The sequence below is a fragment of the Protomyctophum bolini genome, assembly GCF_963924005.1.
Source record: "Protomyctophum bolini genome assembly, chromosome: 16".
Taxonomy (NCBI): Eukaryota; Metazoa; Chordata; class Actinopteri; order Myctophiformes; family Myctophidae; genus Protomyctophum; species Protomyctophum bolini.
The window spans coordinates 38,085,559-38,096,927 of record NC_137877.1 but is presented as its reverse complement, the minus strand read 5'-3'; the positions used below and the strand labels follow the sequence as shown (position 1 = coordinate 38,096,927).

The following is an 11,369-nucleotide window of genomic DNA, read 5'->3' as shown; positions in this document are numbered from 1 at the left end:
ACGAGGGAATTGGAGAGACAATTGGGGGAATGCATTACGTTTAAACTAACAGTCTGCATGTAAATACTGCTTGTTGTAAGTAATTAGCTTTTGCAGTCATGTTATGGTAGTGATGATGATGATTAAACTGTATCTTTCATATTAAACACTTGTTCCTAACTAGTGTTACTTTGTGTTCAGGTACATATTCATTGTTGATAGCTTTTGTTTTATGGACATAGATTACCCAGGCGGCATGTGGATACTGTATGTAATATATTTTCTAAGGATGCACAATTAATCGGTAGCATAATCGGAACGGTCTCAAAAATAATACAGATTATTTCATCGGTTTTCTTTTTACCAGCTAAATTGTTTTTAAATTAAAAATGAAAAAAATCATCAATGATTTCAATATAGATCAAAAGTGTCTACCTCTACTGTCTAGATTAGAACAAAAGCCAAATCAAATATGATGTAAAATCTTAAGTAATCCTAAACAAAAATAAACGTTTATTTTTCTACGTTTAATTTGTGTACTCATCTCATTCAGTAGTCATTCAGTTGTGAAAACAAACACTTGGGGCTCTTTATTGATTGATTTAATACTTTATTAACAGGCTTTGGGCCAAGCCCCTATAGGGCCTGTAGGCTTGTGTCCATTGTGGTCCTCTGTATAATAATATCGGAATCGGCAGATATGACCCTGCAAATAATCGGAGATCACGTCATCGGTCATATTTCATAATCGTGCACCCCTAACATTTTCATATTCGCTGTTCAATCCCAAAACTGTTGTGGATGCTGACATGACATACTGACATGACATCATTTGAGTGTACACTACGCTCTACAGTATACAGATGTAATGATGTATACAGTACAACTGTATGTCTGTCTTCTTGGTTCTTCAGTTCTTGTAAACACTGCGGCGCCAAACAGCCACAGCCAGACAGCCTCAAAGTGCACTCGTTCCTTTTTGGCGACACTGCCATTTGAACAAAGGCAGTTTATTTGGACTGTAAAATGCTGAACAAAGGCTCAATTGTTTTTGTTTTGTTCATAGCACACATTTGGCCGCACAGGCAGCGAAAGAGAATCGATTCATTCTGTATTTAAACAAATTGGTTGTAATGTGATGCATTTGTATCATGATGGGACTGTTTATGCTCCAAAGGAACAGTGTGGCCTACAGTACGTATTAGTAATATGGTGGAGAAAGCATATGAAAATACTTTGTGAATACTTCTGTACACTGTGAATCTATTTAGGGGTGCAACTGTTACTTACACAAATTGATTTAATCGATTAAAAAATATAATCGATATGTACATAAAGGAATCTATTAATAATCAATCAACCTATTTAAAACCAAATGTCTGACTTGATCTAAACTACAAGGTCACAACGCATTGCATCGCTGTTGTGCAACGAAATATACAATAGCAATTAGGCTGTTAATCGATATATTAAACGATTGATTAGTTGATCATCTATATTAGAAAATAATCGAGCCGCCCTGTACATCCAGCCAGATCAGTGTTTTTCACAGCCAATCACGGAAAGTGGAGTGACGGACGGGGTAAAACAATCAACTCCACCACTACTTTGTGAACAAGAAATTGCTCCAAAAGCAGCAGAAAAGAAGAAAAAGCCGATCAGGAGATCTGACGGAGCCTCGGCTCAGCACATTCAACCCTGTGCCTTCATTAGTCCTCTGTCTCAGCCGTTCACACCCTTTTTCAGCTCGAGTCCTCCAGAGTGACTGAGACCCACAAGAGAGATTTGGTGTCTCCCCACATGACGAACCACACTTGTCGGACACTTGTCGGACAGAACAGGACTTATCTCCATATTTAAACATGTTTTTTCGTAAATTAACGTCCTGCTTGAACATACACATACTATACAGCACCACACAAAAGTATCAAAAGTAGCAGATCCACAAGCTAGTTGGAACGCATGTTTGAATTTGAATCTATGGGTTTTGGACATGAGGTATAACCTTCAGACTTACAACAATACATCATCAAGCGCTGCATGCACAACGGGGCTCCACCGCGCAGATTTTACGGGGCCCAGTTTTGAATTGCAGCCGTCCGTATAGGTGCCCTTTGAGAGTGGTTTTGAAGGAGTCAATTAGGGGTTCGCATGTCTTAATGACTGTTGGTAGGGTGTTCAACATTTTGGTGGCATAGGAGCGAAAATAATTTAGTCCCTTGTTTGTGCCGAATCTGGGCTGTACATGGTTCATTGCACTCCCTCTGGTGTTGTGGGTGTGGACTTAGTTTCTAGACAGGTACATGGGTATCTTGGTGGTGTATCCCTTTGTTCACTTTGTTCCTTCCCTATTTTCCCTATTTAAGTTCACAACGCATTGCTTTTGCAACACGTTGTGAACTTTAAGTTGTAAATTCGCTATTTACACTATAAAATCCAGAAGGGCTCTTCAGTTTGTTTGTTTTTTTAAATACAAGCATTTAAAAAAACAAAAAACAGAAGAGCTCTTCTGGATTTCTTGTTTGTTTTTAAATCCCAGGAGTCACCCACAGGCAATCATCTCTTTCCATATTCCGCATCTTCCTCAGTCGCCGTATCCATAAACCTCCTCTTTGTCCATCCCTGTTCTCCTCTGCCTTCTGCTCATCACTCTCATCTGCACATGTAGACTGTAAAAAATAGTCCAACCAAAGGTTTCCGGCTCCGGGGCGAATGCTCTCAAATGAGGGAAAGCTTCCGTGTTGGTGCTCAAGGAACGTAATGGAAGGAATTAAGGGACGCTCAAGTCCATATGACTATTGCCCATTTGCAGACCGTAGCCATGTTTCCATCGGAGTTTGGAAGCACTCGTTTTCAGTAAAGCAATGTCCTGCTGCCTCTTCCATATGTGCTAATTCAAAACAGGTGGTATAGGCTACACAGGGCAGTTGAGTTATATCTAACGAGCACTTCCAAACTCCAGCACTCAGTCTCCAACACAAAAGAATCACCTGCAAGGACAAGTAGCTCATAACATGTAGCCTATACAGTGGATTTTTATGAAACAAACACTTGACACAGGTCAAACGCAATGTTGGTGAGTTTGACCTTGTTTAATACAATCAGATAGGACTTTTCTGTTTGGATGATGGGCTGCCTATGGAAGTTAATTGCACCTAGTATGGAGAATGGGAGCCAGGCCTGGACTGGCCACTTGAAGTACAGCCCCCCCCCCTTGCTTTAATATTTTTCACACATGGATGTTTTTCAGTATAAAATTGGTGGGATTAAGTTTGTTTTTGTGTGCCTCGACAGAGCGGGCGTTAGAGTTTCTGCCTTTCTGCTTGCCGGTTGTGGTGGGGCGGTCTGGGCCTTATTTCAGGGGCGAATTTTTGACCCAGTCCAGCCCTGCCGGTAAGTTAGTTAAATGTCTAAATGCACTGTGCCGAGTCGACGGTCATTGAATTTGGCCATTAGGTCTACTATGTTTGACCGCTAGATGGCGGCCTAAGACCATAAAATGCAACAGTGTGTGTTAACCAGGCAGACTCGGCAGAGAGTTTATACTGTAGGCCTACTTATTAATACGGATAAGTTTGCTGTTATGAATATTCACTGGTTCAATGTGTTTAATTCACATTATAATTATTATGATAATTATAATTTTTGTGACAATATTAATGTCATTTTATGTTAATTAATCTGGTGTTGTAATATAACATTATAGGCCTATGTTTAGTTTCTAGAATCTAGAACATCACGTCTGTTGAGTGAGGTAAGTTCTGGAAATAAATCCCAGTGTCACCATTCCCCGTTCTAATCAAGCAGACATGTGAGGGCAAATGCAAATCCATTCATCACAAATTATGTGAGATATACTTAGTAAAAAGGCTTTGTTTTCTCTAAAAGTAGCCTAATACAATACAAACAAAGGCAATTATTTTGCCCATGTTTGCCCATGGAATTACGTGTTTCCATGATTAGAGATTTTGTATGAAGATTTGTATATCTAGGCTACATTTCATCGTGCCATCATATATATTATTTCTATATCTATTTTATATAATATAATAATTAGTGATGGGAGATTAATCAGCAAACATATCGGTATCGGCCACATTTTAGTTGTTTTTAGATTCATCTGCATCGGTTCGATTAATCAATCAAACCGATTAATTAATCGGTCCGATTAATCGGTCTGTCTTTACAGATAAACAAGCCCAAAGTAACAGCTTGAACAGATCTACAAGCTCACAATATTACATAAGGTATTAAAGTTAAATATGACTTGCCATAAAAATGTACTCTTAAGTGTCACAAACCCTCCCACTTGAATACAATTAAACAAATGTCATGTTTTTACTACAAAATAATTAATTATTGATTTATTGAAATATTTGTAATTAAATCATGTCAACTGGAGAGGAGGCATATGACAAAGCAATACAATCTAACTAGTTTAGATGCTCGCCTAAACCGGTGGTAGGCCTAATATTGAAAGGCAATGAACACAATGAACAATGAACCACAGCAAGGAAAGGACAAGACACACTAATTCAATTAAATTAGTTCAGATCCAGAGTTGATTTCGTCGACTAAAAGACTAAAAGTGTTCGTCGACTAACCTTTTTTCACTGATGAAAACTAAATGAACACTAAGCTATGATGACTAAAACTAAGACTAAATATACTGACAATTTCGTTGACAAAAACTAGACTAAAATGGGACTAGTGGACAAGAGATCCAGTATAAGTCATTTTACACTAGGTTGCATGCTGAAAATAGCAGATCTACAAGCTTGTAGATTGGCTATTTTCAGAAAGTGTAAAAACAGTCATTACGACGTCATCAAGACCCGCCAAAATACATTTTAGTCGACTAAATCAACTGTAGATTTAGTCGACTAAAACTAGACTAACACTAAAACATTCCAGGTGACTAAAATGTGACTGAAAATAAATGAAAACTATTCAAGTGACTATGACTACAACTAAAATCAAACTTTGCTGCCAAAAACAACACTGAAGCCTGTCCTGGTCCAGGACGGGGTATCCGGGTGTAAAAACAATCCACTGTCTGACAAACTAAAGGACTTTGATGAATCAGTATCATCCATTTGTCTGTGTTGAAGTGATTGTCTTGCTTCTGATCAGGATCATCTGATCATGCTGGAAGAGTGTGAATTCAAGGTTGAGTAATAATAATAATATGGGTCTTACTTTTTCATAAATTGGGTTGTACTGGCAGTGGTAATGATTGGGAAGCGTGTTAGATTATAGATTATTGTATTTTCCAAACAAGTTTCATGGATTGTCATGCCATCCAAAGACAACAGGCATTAAAACATTGATCATTGAGAAATAATTGTGGACTATTTTGTCCACAACGTGAAATATAATGATCCACATTAACTAATAACTATACACACTTGTGGGATCAATGCTGAGCACAATCATCTGTTATTAGCTATACACAGCAGCAAGCAATAAACTGATCAGGCGACCAACAAAACTACAAATGGTAATGGTGAGTCGTTCCATTGTTTGGAAATAAAACAGGGACTCGTCCATTGTCCTCGAAACTGGCATACACCTTCCTTGTAGACCTTGTCTCCCCTTTAAATCAGTCTGCTATTGGAATTAAACATGAAAAGTGGACAATGCCGATGTGAGTCTTATCATGTTCCAGGTGTTCCATGGTCTTTGTCATGTTACAGGTCCTCCATATTAGCTCTCAATTGGTCTTCACTGTCTTATGTCTGACACGGTTTCTTGAATACCTTCGTCCTGCATCACTTGGCTGCCAACAGTGTATGTTAGAGTTTTCTGGAGGTTTTCTGAATGAGAAGAAAAAAGCAGCATTAGGAAAAAAAGCAGCATTCATTTCAAACAGCATGCATTCATACATTCACACGTACAATATTTAAGCCTATGAATGAATACACACACACACACACACACACACACACACACACACACACACAGAGAGTATGCCTACATAACCCATTTTAAGAGGGCTACGTTGCAAGGATTTTGTTTTCTCTAAACAATTTAAAAATGGTGCTTCTTTCTTAAGACAAACTACTGGTAAGCATACATTTATGAATCCAAAGACACCTCTCTTGTGGTGAGTACACATATTATGTTTTGTAAATATTTAATTGTAGTTACAATAGCTACAGAGGAATGAATCAACCCTCAATAAGTTCCAATATTCATCTGTTGCTGACTGGTTGTGGGAGTTTTTTTGTTTTTCCTGGAGTTGTTGTCCCTTTGGATAAATGGCCAGAGCGACCTTAATAAATGTGATGTTTTCAGAGAATCTCTCATTGTTTATTTTTTATTTTTTTATAATACAACTTAATGGTTTTTCACCTGTATGAGTCCTCATGTGTGTCTTCAGATGTCCACCTTGAATGAAGCTTGTGCCACAAACTGTACAACTAAAAGGACTTTCCGATGTATGAGTTATCATGTGCACCTTCAGTTGACGAGTTCGACTGAATCTTTGTTCACAAATTGTACAACTGAAGGGCTTTTCCCCTGTATGATTCCTCATGTGCATATTGAGCTGAGCATTTCGACTGAACCTTTGGTTACAAACTGTACAACTAAAGGGTTTTTCCCCTGTATGAGTTCCCATGTGTTTTTTCAGATCACCCATTTGAATACAGCCTTTGCCACAAACTTTACAAGTAAAGGGTTTTTCCCCTGTATGAGTTCTCATGTGTATCGTCAGTTGACCACTTTGACTGAAACTTTGTTCACAAACTGAACAACTAAAGGGCCTTTCCCCTGTATGAGTTCTCATATGAATCTTAAGTTGCCCACTTTGAGCAAATCTGTGTTCACAAACGGAACAACTAAAGGGCCTTTCTCCTGTGTGAGTCCTTAGGTGCATCTTCAGTTTATCATTTCGACTAAACTTTAGTTTACAAACTTTACAGCTAAATGGTTTTTCCCCTGTATGAATGCTCATGTGCTTTTTCAGATCATTCATTTGAACACAACCTTTGCCACAAATTGTACAACTAAAGGGCTTTTCCCCTGTATGAGTCCTCATGTGCATCTTCAGTTGGCCATTTTGACTAAATCTTTGTTCACAAACTGTACAACTAAAGGGCTTTTCCCCTGTATGATTCCTCATGTGCAGAGTCAGTTGATCATTTCGATTGAATCTTTGTTCACAAAATGGACAACTAAAGGGTTTTTCCCCTGTGTGAGTTCTCATGTGTGTCTTAAGCTCACTCATTTGACCACAACCTTTGCCACAAACTGTACAACTAAAGGGTTTTTCCCCTGTATGGACCATTGTGTGCCTCTTTAGACTTCTAATGTGATCAAACCCTTTGCCACAAACAGTACAATTAAAAGGTTTCTTCAAGTCCTCTTCATCAGCTTCTGTTTTCATTTGTACATTTGAGGTGCTGGATAGAGGCTCTGTCACTCTATTTTCATCCTCATCTTCAGTTTTCACTCGCTCCTCCTGTTCATATTTAATCTGCTGAGGCTCTGGTTCCTCCTGAACCAGACTGGGACTCCTATGTTTAGGAGAAACCTCCTCTTTATACACAGGGAGATGCAGGAAGTCTAGATAAAGGGTAAAATTAAGGTAATTGTAGAAATAATATATGCAAGCAAGTTATGTTTTAAGTATATCTTTCACAACAATGTTCTTATGAAACAGTTTATGGGTGAACGATTTGGTAAATGTAGACATTTTAAATCGTTTGCAAGTGAACGTTTTTTTTTACCTGTATGAGTCCTCATATGTGTCTTCAGATGTCCACTGTGAATGAAACTTTTGCCACAACCTGTACAAACAAAAGGTTTTTCCCCAGTATGAATCCTTATGTGCATCTTCAGCTGATCATTTCGACTGAACTTTTGGTTACAAACTGTACAACTAAAGGGTTTTTCCCCTGTATGAGTCCTCATGTGCATCTTCAGTTGACCATTTCGACTGAATCGTTGTTCACAAACTGAACAACTGAATGGTTTTTCGCCTATATGATTCCTCAGGTGCATGTTCAATTGATCATTGCGATTGAATTTTTCTTCACAAAATGGAAAAGTAAAGAGTTTTTCCCCGGTGTGAGTCCTCATGTGTGTCTTCAGCTCACTTATTTGTCCACAGCCTTTGCCACAAACTGCACAACTAAAGGGTCTTTCGCCTGTATGGATCATCTTGTGTCTTTTCATACCTCTAGTTTGATCAAAACGTTTCCCACAAATAGTACAACTAAAGGGTTTCTTCTTTGTGTGACTTGTGGATGGAATTTCTTTTGATGATTTCAGGTCCTGTAAGTTGTTCTTCAAAGGCAAACTTTCCCCTTCCACATTGTGTGTCTTATGTGATTGCCTGGTTTCCTCACACTCATCACTGTGTTCATTGTCAGATTCAGAACAGTGTGAAGAGAGGAGCCGGTCATCACTTGTTGGTTGTGATGCTGTACAGTCCTCTACATCAGCGTGTGTTTTTATGTGTTCAGTTGAGGTACTGGTTAGAGGTGCCGTCTCTTTTTTCACCATCATCCTCACTTTTCACTGCTAGTAATGTTTATTTTGACCCATCAGCCCCCTCTGGTCTTTGAAGAGTATCTGGTTCCTCTTTAATCTGTGAAGCTCTTGTTCCCCCTGGACAACACTGGGCTCCATTTCTGCTCTTCACACACAGGGAGGTGCAGGAGGTCTAAGTAAAATATAAAACAAGAGAAAACAATTCAATATTAAATATACAATTATGTTTTTTTATGAAGTCATTGTGGTACATTTTGATTATAAACTAATAGAATCTCTATATATGGGGATTAGATGGGCTACAGAAACAGCGAACAAAGTAGGTGGTTTGAACCTGAAAATCTACTGTAGGTAATTTGCACAACTCAACTAGTAAGCAACCAATTCAATTCAACTTGTTGACATAATTAATGTAAAATAAAAACAAATAGAATATATATGAATGCATTATGCCTCCTTATACATGAAGTATATATTATTGTTGTGGGGAGGTAGGTGGTCGTGGTCCTTAAGTTTGTTTGAAATATGCTAGTGGACGTGGTTCAGCCGTTCAGGGCTGAATGACAAGAGTTATTTCGTCAAAGTTATCCATTTAGTTTCTGCTGCTCAAAATATCTCCCACTACAATGTCTGTGATCATTCATATACTTGTAAATGTAAATTTTGTATCACAAGCATATATCGGTTGCACCCGCTCCTGGTAAAAATGAAACATGCGAGGCATACATGTGATAAATGCTTTGTTTGTACTCACCGTCTTTGGAATTATTTAATGGGTGAGTACAAATTAAGCATTTATCACATGCACATGTGTGCCAGTACATTTATCACATTTACATGATTGTGATAAATTCATTCACATGTTTTATTTTTACCAGGAGTGGGTGCAACCGATCTATAGCTACTGTATGTGGAATACTGTACCAACTGTATGTAACAACAGAGACATTCTAGGGCTACAGCCTACATGTACTGTAGCTTACTTGACGGGCAGACCTATTTTTCAGAATTTCAGCACCATGGAGAGTGCTCGTTTTCGGATCAATGAACCATCGAAACTAGCAGACTAACAATGCTTGGGCATTTAATTTGTTTTCGGAACAACAACGATCCATTTGGACAATAGTGCGACGGAATAACGGGCTGTCTGAACTCGGAACAATAGGCAGGCCATCTACAATCAACGTTTAAATTCGTTAAATTGTTCATCTAACGAGCCTAAAGCCACTGTAGCCACCCATTTACTATTTGACACATTTTGGGTGGTTTAATCAAACTTAAATGGACGTTTTTCCCACTGCGGTCTTTGTCCATTCTGCTTTGAAACCAGTATAAACTGGTTTGAAGCTGCAGTGTAGTGTTCTACCAACCTGTGGGTCGTTTCAAACATATCCCCATCAGCCGCGCTGAGTCTCTGATTCATCAAAGACCAAAGTCTTTATAATAAAGTCCATTAAAACAGTGAATTCTAAAGTGGGACAAATCCAACGGCAGCAGTTGACAGCTGTCACTGTGTGTGCGTGGCACGGTGACGCAATCAATGAAGTTCCGGGTCGACATGATAGCGTGATAGTTCAAAGTGTGATATTTTACCGCCCTCTGCCGGTGGAGGTGCTTACTACAGCTCCATTGATTATGTTCACTAGGATGAGGATACAGGTCCTGTGGGCACCTAAAAAAGTGATAAATTAGCTGTCTTTTACAAAATGTACAAATAAATAAAGTATATGCTTTGTGAAATGGCCAGAAATAATGTAGACTACAATTGTAACATGCGTGGCTGGTACTGTACATCATTATCAGATCTAAATGTATGCATCAACTTCCTGTTTATCCATAATTGATTGATTGATTGATTGATGAATTGAATACGTTATTAGTAAAAAAAAAAAGTACAGTCATATAGTCTAAAAAGATATCACTGAAAAGAAGCCTTGCAGTCTTGTTTCCATTCAGGTCCAGCTGGTTTATTAAATTCATCATCATGACATGACAACAACAAATCATCACTGGTTTTGTAGCAATTTGTAGCATCTTTTTTTTTTAATATAATTTTTATCCCACGATTTTGCAACCCATTTTTTCACCCAGTGTCAATTATCTATGTAATCCGACTGTGCCACCGTGCCCCCGCAACTAGCATTTTTTGTAGAAATATTAGATCTCAAATGTAATTTGATAAGCTGGAGCTGTGTTGCTTACAGCCTTACATAGCAACATTCAGCATTATGCAGCGTGCCTATGTTTTATAGGCTATAGTTTTTTTTTATATTAACTGTGAAGAATTCAAAAATAACATATATACAAGCTCATAGCCCTTCACTTGGTGTCTCGTACGCTATGAGCTTGTAGATCTCCCTGGAGCAAAATATTTTAACATGGGGGTATTAAATAATGAACTATAGGCTATATGGGGAAACTCAGAAACACAAACAAAAGAGAACTGAACCTAAACTAAACACAAGAAATACTACCTAATCCTAACAAACATGAAAAAAGAAAAGGGTTACAGGGAATTAAAATAAGATAAACTCTCTACTCTAACAAACACCTAACAAAAATACTAGCGATTACAAAAAGCAAGCTCCTATACGCCATTAAATTATACTTCCACAACTTCCACAACTTAAGTATATAATTCAATGTAACTTCAACATGCTGAGGCAGAGAAAGAGCTATAAACATTCAGAGTCCCAGAGAGTTTGGACAATGGACATCCAGCAGCGCCCTGGTACAAGGTGTGCACAGTATGGCAGACTGAGACACCATGGCAACGAGCAGCACAGGTGTGAGCAGTGCTTAAGTAGTGCTTCCGCAGGACGGCCCTCCTGAATGGACCACGCTGACAAGGTAGGTAGAGCTCCGCCCACGGACACACAGTAGAAGCAGCA

General features: G+C 38.5%; 1 long non-coding RNA gene across 2 annotated transcripts; it reads right to left on the bottom strand.

Moving 5' to 3' along the window:
- Nucleotides 1-4,584: 4,584 nt before the first annotated feature.
- On the bottom strand, nucleotides 4,585-9,993 carry LOC308330596. Of its 2 annotated transcripts, XR_013965502.1 has the most exons (4): nucleotides 9,849-9,993; nucleotides 7,713-8,650; nucleotides 6,334-7,548; nucleotides 4,585-5,795 (listed from the first exon to the last, which is right to left on the bottom strand). It is a non-coding gene; the product is annotated as an uncharacterized lncRNA (long non-coding RNA). The 2 variants fall into 2 exon arrangements; XR_013965501.1 differs by having other exon boundaries at nucleotides 4,585-7,548.
- Nucleotides 9,994-11,369: the final 1,376 nt, after the last annotated feature.